The following is a 15,571-nucleotide window of genomic DNA, read 5'->3' as shown; positions in this document are numbered from 1 at the left end:
TGGTCATTCATTTAAAATAGAGAAAACTTGACTTAATTGAAATGAAAACCCGGACTCTCGATCACTCACCTTCATGTGTTGGTCAGCTGTGTGTTTGAGTGTGTCAGGTGTTGGAGATGAATGACTGTTGGTGTCTCAGGTGGGTCTTGTTAACCAGGTAGAGGTAACCTCTGGACTTTATACAAACCTGTGGACTTTGAAGAAAAATGTCTAATCTTTATGGCTGAATAGTGAGTGGAGATGTGAACACAGATATGACAGAGATATGAGGAGGTGTTGTAAGAGCTGAGAGATATCTAAACGCTTTAACATCACATGTTGACTTTGCATGTGAACATGCAGTAATACATGCAGTTAGCTTGAGATAGATTCAGATTCAGATTATTCATTACTCTGTGGAGCAAGCAATGCATGATGGCTGTTAAACATTCAAAAGAAATTCAGCTTTAATGTCAGACTGATGATGTCACTGAGTGGATTTAAAAACACACTGCAAAATGATGGCAAACTAAGCCTGGGTATCTAGAGTGACTGTTATACACAATTAGAAATTATTTATTGGCGCACATTTCGGGTGGATTACTACATTGTAAAATCTTATCTGTGAGTATTATAAACCAGTGTGCTGTGTTTGGGTGTCTGATAAGCCTTTGAACACTCCCAACCAACACAGCCTCTTCATTGTCTTCAGGCCTGGACTGACACTCGGGAGCACCAAGACTTTTCCCAGTGGCCTGGCCTGCTAAATGGCCTGACAGGCTTGCGCAGGCTGCAGATTTTTTTTTTTTTTTTTTGACCCTGAACGCAACACTGGCAAAGCACTGTGACAGCCAAGTATGGTGGAGGGGTAGAGAGTAAATCAAGAGAGAGAGACAGAGAGAGAGAGAGTGAGAGAGTAGCTGGCAGTTAGTGCGGTTTAATGACATAGCAGCAAGATGAACGGTGGAAAAAAGAGAAATGTGGAGGCAAAGAGAGAAAAAAAGAAAGGAGCTTGCAGGAGATGCTGCTAAATGTGGCAAAATTGACCAAATGTGTGCACGCAAGGGACCACAGTGGCCAGGTTAGTCAGTAAATAAACATGCTAGCTAGCTAACACTTGCTACCTAGCTAACGTAGCTAATGTTATTAATGCGTCATCATTGTCCCCTGTCAATGTTAAAGCTGCCAAGAAACTGGACAATCAACAATAAAAGTGGTAGTTCCCTTTCTAATTTCCTCAAAATCATGCCTGATGGCCACAATCAGCTCCAGCAGTCGTGTCAGAGCCAGAACGTGGTGCACATGCGCCCAGTGGCATCAAGCCATAAGCAGTTGTTGGCTATTTGTTTGCTATTCACATGCACTAAGGTGGCCTGACCAGGGCTATATTTAGCGCTATATTTCACGGCCCGAATGATTTTCCCAGCCTGGCCCTGATTGTCTTGGCATTGGCTGTTTTCAGTCTTGACAGTGTTGACCATTGAGAGACTGGAGAGCCAGAGAGTCAAAAATGGAGAACACTAACATTTTAGCTGTGTCCAACCATTTAATTTTATATAAGAGCATAGCAAGTTACCCATTAGCCCACCAGCCACAGTGGCTCACCAACTACCACCATAAAGTTGTCCCAGCATCACCAACATCATCAACCATTGTCACCTATTGTGTGAGGACGCACTAATTATTTTTGTTGTGACTTTCACCCAGTGCATGCAGGCTTCTCAGCTCTGTGGCCACTGAGTGTGGATTTGATCTCATGGTAAATAATCTTGCTTTTGGTTTGGTTTGTTTGACATGCTTGTATTGTTGATTTCTGGTTGACATTGTGGGTGTATGTGATGTGCTATTGTATGTAGATTTGTATTTTGTATAATGTGTTCTGTGTGTTTTTTGCTTTAAACTGTTTGTTGTTGTGCTGTTGTATGTTTTGATTGTGGGGGACAACAGATGTAAATTAGCTTTGAGCTAACTCTGGTGCAGTGCATCATTTATGTTAAAAACTGTACACTGTCCTGATAATTAAATACAGTACAATAGGATTTGTTTTTATTTTGGACACCTCAGTAATGATGTTACTGATTATTCAATTTCCATTAGAGCCAACCCATTAGAATTCTTGATTTAGTTTAATTCACTGGATTTGTTATATTCCTATAAGTATTCTATTTTATTTACCCTTTGCCTACTTTCTTGGAGTACTGCATATAAAATATATTAAATTGAAGTGTTTCGTTTTATTTTGTATGCTTCTGAAGACATCATAGATGGGAAGTTGGCTGAGGGTAAGCCAAACACACACAGAAGTCAAGCTGAAGTCTCTCTCTCCCTCTCTCTAGCCATATAACTGATGCCACAACCATTATGTGGTCTGTGGGTTGCTCTCTCTTTCTTCACCTCTCCATTTTTTCTCTTCCTCTCTGTCTCTGTCTCTCGGTTTGTCAGGACACAGGGAGTTGTGGTTAGAGGGAACTGTGGGAAGAAGAGGCAGAGAAATAAACACCACATCCCAATGAGGGTAATGTCAAATCTGCCTCATTATCAACATAAACCCTTTCTTTTCTTTGGTGTGTCTATGTTTATGTGCTGCCTCACATACACACCATATAACATTGACTTGGTATATTCCTTTGAAAGTCTATATTTATCCCTGGAGACTGATGACACATCAAATGCATTTGATATTTTAAGTTTTAAAGTAACACATTATTTGGTTTCTGCCAACCTCACAGTGACCTGCATAAGACCTAAGAAACATTGGTGTGGCAACCCTCAGAAAACAGCAGCAGTAAGAGTACTAAGGAAATAAATCAAAAGAATAGTATACATTAAAAAAAAGGGCTTAGCACATTGTAAAAAAATTTGATTAAAATATACATACATAAAATATGTTTTGCACATTCCTACAATGAGGCAGTCTATAGACATATTTATTAGCTTATAAAGGATGTGACAGAATGCCCTGGAGTGCATTAGCAATAATGGGGGGTGGATGTGCAAGGCTGACTTTAAAGTACTCAGTCCTTAACAGTGGGGGGATATCTCTTCCCAGATAGCAGGGGGACAAACAGACTGTGTCCTGGATGGGTTGAATCCTTGCTGATGTTACTAGCTCTCTTGTCAGTTAGAATACACAGATTGTAGATCGTAGGAACTGGTAGCTCAGTTTCTACAATCTGCTGTGCTGCTTTAACTACCTGGAATAAGTTTTTCCTGTTCTCTGCAGTGCAGCTGTTATACCACACTATGGCACAGTGGGAGAGGATGCTCTCTATGGTGCTGTGGTAAACATTTTCTTCAGCAGGTGGGAGGTGTTGAAGGACCATGATAGTTCTTTCATTATGTATACTCCAAGGAACTTGATGTTGTTAACACTCTCCACCTCCTCTCCATTTACGTGGTTTTTGTGGTGTGAAGGGACCAGTTTGTTGTCTGTACACCACAACTTATCGTCAGATATGAGTCCCACTATGGTGGTGTCATCAGTGAACTTCACTATAGTGTTACAGGGGGGAATGGGGGTGCAATCAGGGGTGAAGAGGGTTAAGAGTGCTGGACTGAGCACAATCCTGTAGCACACCTGTTTTCAGAATAAGGGCCCTTACAAAAAATTTATTCAAATGTGCTGTTAGTGTCTTTCTTTTAAACTAAAAATGAGAGAGTATGCTTTCAGTTTATTCTTATTCTTATTATTCTTGCATTATACATAAAGTTTAAGTATACTTGGCTTGTAGTTGTGATTACTCTTTTGATAGAGTAGCCTATTAAATACTGTTTTCACACATATCAGTGTCTTTGAGGTAGTACTCCAGCATATGTTTTACATACTATCCTATAAACTTACATGCTCATGTTTATAATAATATAATAAGTCAGCTTTGGGGTGGAATAGCTTAGAGTAAATAGTACATGGGTGGAATGGGTGGATCTCTTTTTTTCTTTTTCAGTCTCATCACAAAACATCTAATTTGTTTCAAGTGGGAGTTGAAGGACATGTCCTGATCAAATGTAAGGTCCCTGCTGGAGCCCAGGGCAATGCCATCTAGAGTAGCTATGTCATTAGATAATGTGTTTCTAAGGTGTTTAGGGCCGAGCACAATACATCAATTTTGTCTGAGTTTAGTAGAAAAAAATTGCAGGTCATCCAGGTCTTTATGCCCTTAAGGCATGCTTGGAGTTCTGTGCTTCATTTATAAATATAATTGGGTATCATCTGCATAGCAATGAAAATTTATGGAGTGTTTCCAAATATTTTTACCCAAAGGAAGCATATATAAGGTGAATAGAATTGGTCCAAGCACAGAGCCTTGTGGAACTCCATGTCTAACTTTTGTGTGCATGGAGGGTTCATCATTAACGTGTACAAACTGAAATTGATCTGATAAATAGGATTTAAACCAGCCTAATGCAGTCTCTGTAAAAGGATGTTATGGTCAATGGTGTCAAATGCATCACTATGATCTAACAAGACAAGTACAGAGAAAAGTCCTTTGTCCAATGCAGTTAGGAGATCATTTGTAACTGTCACCTGTGCTGTCTCTGTGCTATGATGTGCTCTAAATCCTGACTGAAAATCCTCAAATAAACTATTGTTATGTAGAAAGTCACATAACTGATTGGTGACTGCTTTCTCAAGGATCTTAGAGAGAAAGGGAAGATTAGATATAGGTCTATAGTTGGCTAAAACGCCTGATTCAAGAGTAGGCTTTTTATTACAGCTACTTCAAAGGACTGTGGTACATAACCTGTTAACAAAGACAGATTGATCATATCTTTTAAAGAAGTGCTAACTAAGGCTTCCTTAAGCAGCCTAGTTGGGATGGGGTCTAAGAGACAGGTTGATGGTTTAGATGAAGAAGTCGTTGATGTTAGTTCAGGAAGGTCAATTGGACAAAAACAGTTTAAATATATATCAGGTTTTACAGCTGTTTCTAAAGTCCTTGTGTTTGGGGATAAATCAGTGCCTGTTGAGAGCAAGAGGTGATGAATTTTGTCTCTAATAGTTAGAATTTTATCATTAATGAAGCTCATAAAGTCAGTACTACTGAGAGCTATAGGAATCCATGGATCAATATAGATATGACTCTTTGTCAGCCTGGCCAAAGTGCTGAAAAGGAACCTACAGCTGTTTTTATTGTCCTCTATTATTTAAGACTATCTTGCCAGACTCTTCAAGTTTGGTGGAATGCCAAATCCTTTCAAATTTTCGCAATGTATGCTTTAATTTCCGAGGTTGGGAGTTATTCCATGGGGCTGACCCCCTATGTTTTATTATCTTCCTTTTTAAAGGGGCGATGGAGCACTATCAACAAGATTGTCAATTTGGGAGAGACTAAAATTAGCATAAGAGTCCTCTGTAGTATTGAGACACAGCATTGAATTCAATACTGATAGAACAGCTTCCTTAAATTTAGGTACAGCACTATCCGATAGACATTTTTGTCTAATGGCATGTAGTCTAGTAATAGGAATGTGGACATCTATAACGATAGCGTTATAGATGTCCACATGAATAATAAAATCACCTACTATAATTACTTTATCTGTACTAAGGACCAAGTTTGATAACAACTCTGAGAATTTAGATAAAAATTCAGAGTACAGGCCAGGAGAACGGTAAAGTATAACAAATAGAATTGGCTGTAAAGTTTTCCAGGTTGGGTGAGACAGCTTAAGAACAAGGCTTTTGAATGAGTTATAATTAAATTTAGTTCTAGGGCTGATAATTAGGCTTGAGTTGGAAATGGCTGCAACTCCACCTCTTTGGCCGGTGTCTCGAGGAATGTGAGTATTACTATGACTGGGGAGTGTGGATTCATTTAGGCTCACATATTCTACATGATACAGCCAGGTTTCAGTTAGACAAAATAAATCAATATGATAATCTGAGATTAGATCATTTACTAATACGGCTTTCGATGACAGAGATCTAATGTTTAATACTCCACATTTAATTCTCCTATTTTGTTGTACTATTGCAGTGGTGGTGTTAATTTTCTTTAGATAGTCACAGACACAGTTCCTATGGGGTTTTGGGTGGGTAACTGCTCTAATAGATAGATAGATAGATAGATAGATAGATATTACTTTATTGATCCCCGAAGGGAAATTCAAATTGTCAAGAGCTCATCAAAATATAAAAACAAAAAACTATCCGGTCAATTCAGGAGGAATTGAACAGTCTTATTGCTGTGGGGACAAAGGATCTCCTGAATCACTTGGTTCTGCAGCACAATGAGAGGAGCCAATTGCTGCAGCTACTCCTCTGTCGCTCCAGGAGGCTGTGGAGAGGGTGTCCGCTATTGTCCATTATAACTTTCAGTTTGTTCAGTGTGCCTCTCTCCACCACAGATCTTAGCAGGTCCAATCTCCTGCCCAGCACTGAGCCCGCTTTTTTGACCAGCTTGTCTAATCGCTTGGTGTTTTTGTCTGTAAGGCTGCCTCCCCAGCACACTGCAGCAAAAAAGAGTGCATTGGCCACCACCGTGTGGTAGAACATGTTCATCATTTCCATACACACATCAAAGGACCTCAGTGTCCGCAGGAAGAACAGACGGCTCTGCCCCTTCCTGCAGAGGGCATCAGTGTTAGAGGACCAGTCCAGCTTGTCATCCACAAGGACCCCTAGATATTTGTAGGTGTGCACCGCTTAAATGTCCACCCCACAGATTTTCACTGGCTCCAGAGGGGGAAATCCATGATAATTTCCTTTGTTTTTGAGGTGTTCAGTTGTTCACCACCATCTCTAAACGCTTCCTTTTTCTGTTTGAGAATTGCTTTTATGTCACTTGTGATCCAGGGTTTGTTATTGGGGAAACATCATACAGTCTTTGTAGGTATGACTGTATCTCTACAGAAGTTGATATACTCAGTAAAACAATCAACCTGACTGTCAATGTCCATCCTGTTCCCGTCTGTTTCCAGCAGCACATTCCAATCTGTGCATTCAAAGCAGTCCCTTAGAGCCTCACTAGCCTCAGGTGTCCATTTCCTGACTGTGAGGGTAGCTGTAGGCTGACTCAGCACACAGGGCTTGTAGCAGGTCTGCAGAAAAACCAGGTTGTGATCTGACCGGCCCACTGGTGATAAGGCAGTAGCTCTGTAAGTTTCTTTGACATTGGCATATAGCAGATCAAGTGTTTTACTTTCTCTGGTAGGACAATTAACAAACTGTGTAAATCCTGTCAAGTGGGAAGACAGTTTCACATGGTTGAAATCTCCAGATATTAATACAAGTGCTGTATCAAGTCTGTATCCTGGCAACAGTTTCATGGAGAACTTCACATGGAACTTCAGCAGTTGCCTTGGGAGGAATGTACGCAAGTATTGTTATGATATGACTGACGTCTCTTGGTACATAGTATGGCTACTGGGCACTGGCTAACTACATTAGCTAATGATTGGTTTTCCCTGGAGCTGCACTTCCATTTCATTGAGCCTTGCCTCCAACACTGCAAATTAACTACATTTATTACATGTACCATTAACTAATGTACTATTAACATTACCATTCACTAAAGGGGGCTGAGGAATAGCTAAACATATGACACACTGAGCAAGAGAGAGCAGTAGAGCAAGAGGGAGAGAGAGAAGCCATTGCTAACTGCTTAGCTAAGTTAGCTGCTAAGCTAACGCTGAGTTAAAATAACTAACAGCTGTGGGATTAGCAAGAAAAGTCACTAAAAGAAGGAGAGAGTGAAGAGTGTTTGAGCAGAACTAGTGTAGGTTTGAATATACAGCGGATATTTATCCACAGTAATGAGGAGCATAGCAAAATTAACGTTGTTGAGTTGAGTTGAGTTGAGTTGAGAGCAGCAAAAATGCTATCAGTAAACATAGTCGGCAACCGGAAATGACTCAATACTGCTGCTTACTGCAGCACATCACTACCTCTGCAATCACTGCAATATGTGAAAAATGATTTAAAGGTCCGGTGTGTAGTATTTAATAACATCTAAAAGAACAGACTTGGTAAAAATTTAATAGATTATTTATAAGTATATCTTAATTAATGTCTAATCAGCTGAAAATAATAATTGTTGTGTTTTTGTTACCTTAGAAATAAGCCCTTTATATCTACATGGGAGCGGGTCCCCCTTCACGGTGGCCGCCATGTTGCATTGCCATGTTTCTACAGTAGCGTAGAGTGGACAAACCTAACTGACTCCAGTGAGGGCCTTACGCGTTTTAGATTCAGTGGTCAACTACCGGAAATGCACCGGTTTTAAAACGAAGAAGAACGGACCAAACATTTTGTATTGTGAGAAGTTTTTGAAACCAAAATCTGATAAATGGAGGATCATACTTATTTAGAAAATGACAGGAGCATGAAATGTCGTTGTCAAAGAAACAAAAACACGCAGAAGCTAAACGAAATCGGGACAAGCATAAAACGAGGACAAACCCAGATGGAAATCCCTGATGAGAGAAATGTTTGCAGACTGACACCGAAGTTTCCTGTTTACTGCTGGACAGGTAAGAGTGTAATGTATATTTATTTTGCCCCACTGGTAATGGTTCAAAACCTAGACGATGTACGATGTTAATTAGCAGTACATTAGTTTTCCTGAAAAGAAACGCCGCCACGTAACGTTAAATATTAGCACACTTTAGCTTCAGTTTGTGCCTCTCACAGAGCTGGTGGTCTGACAAGAGACAACAGGGAGGCGACGTCGTGCTAATAACCCAACGATTTATTAATTTTCTGTGGCAGTAAGACAACACATTGACTGATAACTAAGATATTTAGCGCTGGTGATGTGCTAAAGACAGTAAGTCAGAGTAATGAGTTAGTGTGAAAGATAAACTGAGAAGTCTGCTCATTACCAAGTTAATACATCCTGTGAATTTATATTTATATTTTTCACAGTGCTCCATGATTTCATTGTTTGCTCCTAATTTGTCATTTAGGAGCACATTGGGGGGCAAAATTAGTCCAACACAAGTAATGTTTTCCCCATTTCAATGTTGAAAAACATGTAATTGCTACCAGAGTTTTAATTTTACATTTATCAGTCAGAAGCAGAATTTTTCTGTTATTTATTTTGGTGTGTTTATCCAGGCCAGCCAAGGCTCCCAGCATCTTAGGACGTAACATAATGTATTACAAGGGTTTGTGACTGTGTCATAAAGCACTTATTTTCTTGATGTTGCTGTTGTTTCTCCAGCTATGAGAGAGGTCCTGTAGCATCAATGCATGGTATTGCCTTTATCTTCATCCTAAAGTGACTGTTTAATAGGTCAGGGGTATTTCGCCGTGTGCCATTGATGGCTGGGAGTACGTTGGTTTTCATTACAACCAAAGACAACAAAAGTTGATTTCACTGAATAGCTACTTGTCTCTGACTGAAAGTGTGTTAATCAATTAAATAATCTGATCTAGTCTGTTGTTGGGATGAAAATCTGCATGGAATAAGGTTGAACAGTTTCTGGTGAGCACATTAGATAAATAAATAGATAGATAGATGATTTATAATAGTAAGTTCATTCATTTGTGCTGTTTTATTTTTCTCAGGCACTATGGGTTGGCATTATTCACCATGTCTGTGACATGTATTGCAGATCAAGTCAGGAGAGGTCTAGGTAAGTGATACACATTTGTTTGCCTATGTAGCATATTAACTTACCCTGTAAGTCCTACTCTTGGTTAAATAGCACTATTTCACATGTACAACTGTATAAAATGTATGAAATAGTAAACTAACTCTATGTGTAATGGTACTGTCTTCCACAGAAGCAGGTTTCTATGCAGCTGCTGCTCTACACACAGCTCCTGGAGCAGATGAGGAACAGCAGTGCCAGTGAATCATGGGTGTTGTTCCTGCCATGAGAGCATCTTCATCCAGAGCAGCAAATTGAATACCTTTGGTGTGGTATTGGTCTGACCCTTGTCAGCTATTATATGTGCAGCAATTTGACTGCTGGAAGGTGATCAGATAAGTTTAATCACACTGCTTTTAGTGTTCAAACAGACTAATGATTTGATAGATTATTCTGTCTTTATCAGAATCAACTCTGAAGAACACAGAATAAGCTGTCAAAATGTTTGTTTAAACAGTAAAAGCTGCATGTTTATGTTATCCTTTTATTGTCCAGATTGAAAAGGATGTCCAAAAATGTTTCTGTTAAATAAAATATATTTATATTACAAATGTCATTATTCTTGGTGTTGTTTTTTATAGTTTTATTTTGTGGTTCAAACTAGTGAATTACAGTTAACATAACCTGAAGTGGCAGTGAAAATTAATCCATAACATGTATTACAGTGCCCTGTTCTGAGGATCAGTGGTATGGACAATATACTGACTGCAGGGAAATACTGTCATTGTATAAATATATATTAATATGTTTATCATTACAATTATCACAGCACATCTGATGAATATCTTTTATTTGGTAAACTTGCACATTTAAGTTGAACAAATGTGAATATATAAACAAAAAGTTTAATAATTATCCAGAAAATATATAAATATAGAAAATGTATAGAACAAGTATAAAATAAATAAAATATCAGAAATGTAACAAATAAATATGAGATGATTTGATGCCTTGATGATGAACAGGCAGGTGTGTGAGTACCTGAGATACTGTGTGGACATTCCAGAGGACCTGGAGGGAAACTCAGAGGCCAGTTGTGAAACCAGTGTGATGTCTTTGGAGGACCAGGGAACTTGTCCCTGATCCTCCAAACATGGCAACGGGGGATGACAAGTCAGTTTCCCTGGCCTAAAGAGCCATGCTGTCAATAGATGAAATGTCTATAGGCTGCATAACGGTACTCCCGGTTGTCATCCCCAGGCTTCCTGGTTTGGCCAAATACCATAATGTCCTCCCAGTACTGCCTGTGAATGCATAAAAAGCCTTTTCAAGACAGTACTGGGTATTATTATTACACAATCTGCAGAGTATTGGCCACAGCATTTCCTCTCCCGGTGCGTAGGCATGTCTGTACAGTTACTACAAGCACACCATGGTACCCCTGGCACTCCAGCGAACGGTGGGACACCATGCCTGCACTTATGCATCATCAAGACATCAAAAATGAACCCTGGCTACCTCTGAAGCAGTTCACTGGTGAGCTGCCTGTGCTCCTCCAAGGTCATCTCCTCAAGAAGTTTCTGAAAAAATAAAACACAGGAAAAACACATATAAAGCTTTATAGGTTATAAGTTTCATGATATGTTGGAAATATGGTAATGGTAGTGCAGAATATGGATTGTAGGCTGTCTAGAGTTCCCAAACATGTCTACAACAATAACATGATTTTTAAAAAAGTCAAAATATTGCTGCTCGATACTGTTCCTATATAGTATTTATATAATCATTCAGTAGTGTTGCTGATGTTTTTAGTAGCCTCTTTTATACAAAGAACCCGTATTATAGCTGTAAAGATGATCCAAAAGAAGGACATTTCTCTTCGTTTGATAGCGTTAAAAGTAAAGTTAGACTTTTCCGTCAGCTTCCCGACTCATTTAAAAAGACGACAGAAAGAGAGAGAGAGCAGCTGTGGTCGAGTGAGCTAGAGGGTGAATGAAGAGAGGGAGCGCTAATAGCTTTAGTGAGGAAGCCGGTGAATCAGATCGATAAACGTTATTTTCTGATTGTTTCACAGCAGTTAGTTTCTAAAGCACAAACACACCCACACACCTTCAAACCCTCTTCAACCCTGCAGCTGTGCACTGCGCCGCCTGATTTGGTCTGAATACAGGCTAAACAGAACAGCGAGGCGGATTACAGGCACAGTATTCCCGCCTTGAACTGGACCTTTAAATAAAGAAGAAAAACTTTTCCCACTCAGTCCAGTCTTCACAAAACAGAGACAAAGTCTGTGCTCTGGTGGACAATGGCAACTAAGGAATATTGAGTCAGACTCACTAGAGTCTCTAGAGTTAGAGACAGAACCATGACACTATTCTATTTCATTAATTTTTTATTATATCTATTTTAATTGCAAATTGTTATTAATTATATCAGCGTTTGTGGGAAATAAAACAATAGCCTGTCACTGAAATCTAATTAACATAGATAGATAGATTGATAGATAGATAGATCCCACATGAAATTATCAATCATGATGTAGCACTTAATTCGTAATCTCGACTCAGTTATTCAGAAAGATCCATATAATAGTACACTCATAAATACTGAAGGGGCTTCTGCACGCTTTTTACACAGTCAAATATAACCAGAAGGTAGCAGCAAACATCTGGACATAACGTCAATGGCCAGTGCTCCTGATGACATGGCCAGACTTCACATGAAACTGCCACAGAAAGTGACTTTAATAATGTTATTAATTGTGTTTGGAATGCACTTGATGTTGCAAGACGAGAACTGGCATCGCAGAGGGATGAAGACAAAATACTGACAGCCACAAGAAACACATTTGAGAGGCAAAGAAGAGCAAGTCCAATGACAGGTAACTGTTACCTGGTGTCCTGACAAATAGAGCTACTGCTCAGAATGACTTACTGACACAATGTGCGCAAGTGCAGAGCATTTCAGAGGTGAAAAAAAATATTCCAGAGGACATGCCCATAATTTTGAACTACCTGGGATTTTCATGGTAAAGAGAGCAGTTTTCTACAGGTAAATTAAACTAGAAATGAACTTAGACTAGAGCTGAAATTAGACTAGATTAAAATGTTATCTCTAAAATTAGCAAGAAAAAATAGAATATTTCTTATTTTTCAGGTATTTCAAATATCTTATGACAAGTAAACTAGCTGTTTGTGTGCATGGAAATAATGTGTTTTGAAGCATCTGTGTGTAATAGCATGTTGTAGCTGCAGTTTTAAGTATTTTTTATACAGATATCTAGTTCTTTTTGGTATGAAGACCATAGTAGTCCATTCTGATAGATATTTCCTACCTGACAGCTACTCTACTTTTAACCACATTGATTGAGGTAGTTGTCCTTTCTGATAAATATTCCCTACCTGACAGAATGATGAAGTATTCTACTTTTTACATTTATAGGAGTTGTATATCTGCTTCTCACACATAACTGACCTGAGTAGCTACTAAAACGATATTTGTTGTTAGGGTGGGTCATTACAAGTGAGAGGCTTACTTCATTACACTAGTCTGACATGATGAGCTACTGGTAGCTCATTCTGAGTGGGTAGCGCATACTGTCAGAACACCAGCCCTCTTAAATGAGTATTAGCATTAACATTTAAAGCTATGTTTACAGAGTTAATGTCAGAATTCTCCTTTTCACTATCACTGCTAACTTGCTAGTGGCTTCAAAATTCATCATGTGTGGTCTTTTTCACTTCACGTTCGAGCCGGCCTGAACAGTTAACTAGCTATGGCTGGTTGCTGGCTGCTGTGTAACGTAAGCTTACAGAAAGTAGGAGAAAACCATAGGAGAAAACTCAGTATTGCTGGATAGGTGTATTAATCCAATTACTGGAAGAATGTTAAGCAGATATTATCATGATAATATTCAAACAAGAATGTTTTTTAGAATATACCTTTTCTACAGCAGTGTATAATTGATCATACTTTTGGATTATTTATCATAATTTTGGAGAAGCTCCCCACATGCTTATCACCATGAATATGATAACTTCTTCATACAGTGCTTCAAGGGGTCCAGCTTCTCGATGTCAGAGGGCTTGTCTGAAAAGATTTTAGCAGTTATTAAATATGAGATACTCCACAACTATCCATGCTGTAGACAGGGAGATAACGGCAGAGATAATAAAAGCTATCATATGAATAGAAAAATAATCAAATGTTATGTCTGTGGCTGAGGACACAACATGAAAGCCCTCTCTCATAATGGTGGACTGTATGTGGGGAGATAAGGTAGAGAAAGTGAAATCTATTATAAGAAAATGGTCATCTGGCCAAACTCAGTGAAGTAACAGTGAAATTAACATTCCTAATGTGCTGGAGGTGCTACTGGCACAGTTGTATAACCATATGTAATAGTTCTAACAATATATTACATTATGTTTTGTACAGAAATACAAGCACCTGCAAATAGCACAACTGAAGTTTGAAGAGTAAAGCTCTTCCTGTTGCCAAGTGCTGATTCAGTTGTCCTTCCACCTCATACAGAATGCTAACCAGAATAGGTTTAGGTAATGTACACACTGTATTGGTTTTGAATGTGAGCACGCACCTGAGTTTCAGGTATTTAATTTATCAACATTACTGTATATTTACAATGCTGGATATGAAGTTTATTTATATCTGTGTGGCCAGGGTGCAATGCAGAAAACAATAAAAGACAACTATTGTGCTCCACTTTTAGCAGCAAGACTTGACTGCATCAAAATGCATGCATCATTTAATTTTGGCTTCATTTAACATTAATCCACATACATTAAATAATATTAATTGCAGTCTGTCATCTTTATGCCATTTATTTGGTGTCTCAAATTCATAACAGAGCAGGGTAATCTCTTAGACCTTAATACTACATGACTACATGACTACAAGTCACATGATTTTATTCTAATGCCATTTATCTTACACATGTAGGGAGCAGGACTTGCCCCGATTAATTTTCTCAAGCAAACACCCCAAACATCCAAAAATCAGTGTTTATCATGAGGTAGACCTTGTGCATATAGCACAAATACTGACATCATATGCTCAAAACATAACAAATACAGCAAAGTATGTTGTTCATGGCCTGTAAAGAAACAATAAGGCTTTGAAACTAAGTCAAACAAAATGATTCATGATTTGCCAGGGGCACTCTCACACAGAAGTTACGTACAACTTGCGTGGACTCTTTCCCACGGTTAACCTAAATGTAATTGGATTTCACCTTACAAGAGCTGATAAATCCAGGGTTCTGACTAAAATTTAGACAAATACACTGAAGGAGCTGAAGACAGCAGTTGGCAGACGCAGGGTTTATATTATTCCCCAGACCAATATAACATTGCCTATTAGAAGTGAATTTTTGTTGTTGTTTTGGGCCAACACTCCAGTTTGTTTTGTCTATCAAGATTTCAGAACCTGAAAGGACTCATACCCAACCAGAAACATCTCCACCAGCTGGACCTGAGACAGTTTCACAGTCTCTACCTGCTTCTTCATCAGCCACACCCACTGTTTCATTGACAACAATCAGACCTACAGCCTCACCCACTGACCCCCCAGCCATTTATGTAGGTCCATCCCAATCCCCTGCACCATCAGCCACCAGACTTTCGGCCTCAACTGCTGTCACCCAGGTCACACCCCCTCCTCCTCCTTATTGGAAAAAAATAATACATTTTATATGTACTTTTGCTAATTCAGATTGATGTGTAATATTGATGCCTAATAATCCTAGATAAAAAAGTCATCCTTTCAGTTTTCAAAGTTACCCTCAGTAAAAGACAGTTGGATGTAGATGAAAATAAATAAATAAATAAAAATAGTTTTGATTTTGTGACTTGTTATTTGTCCATTTGTATGGTTTCTGTTTTTGTGAGTGGCATTGGGGGGCTACAGACTACATTTGTGGGTGTTGTAAAATGATAATAAGAAAGATCTTGAATCTTGAATTTTGAAATAGTAGCTTTTGTCATTCAACAGAAGGCAAGTTTGGATCCTGCACAATGGCTGAATGTTGGGACCCCAG

At 38.9% G+C, this 15,571-nt stretch overlaps 1 long non-coding RNA gene across 1 annotated transcript; it reads left to right on the top strand.

Moving 5' to 3' along the window:
- The first annotated feature begins 812 nt into the window (after positions 1–812).
- LOC122975985 lies at positions 813–15,330 on the top strand. The gene is made up of 3 exons (XR_006400777.1): positions 813–1,060; positions 2,422–2,494; positions 14,952–15,330. It is a non-coding gene; the product is annotated as an uncharacterized LOC122975985 (long non-coding RNA).
- The last annotated feature ends 241 nt before the right edge of the window (positions 15,331–15,571 follow it).

Source organism: Thunnus albacares, chromosome 24 (genome assembly GCF_914725855.1).
Source record: "Thunnus albacares chromosome 24, fThuAlb1.1, whole genome shotgun sequence".
NCBI lineage: Eukaryota > Metazoa > Chordata > Actinopteri > Scombriformes > Scombridae > Thunnus > Thunnus albacares.
Note: the sequence above shows the minus strand (reverse complement) of the source record. Positions and strands in the feature narration are given on the sequence as shown.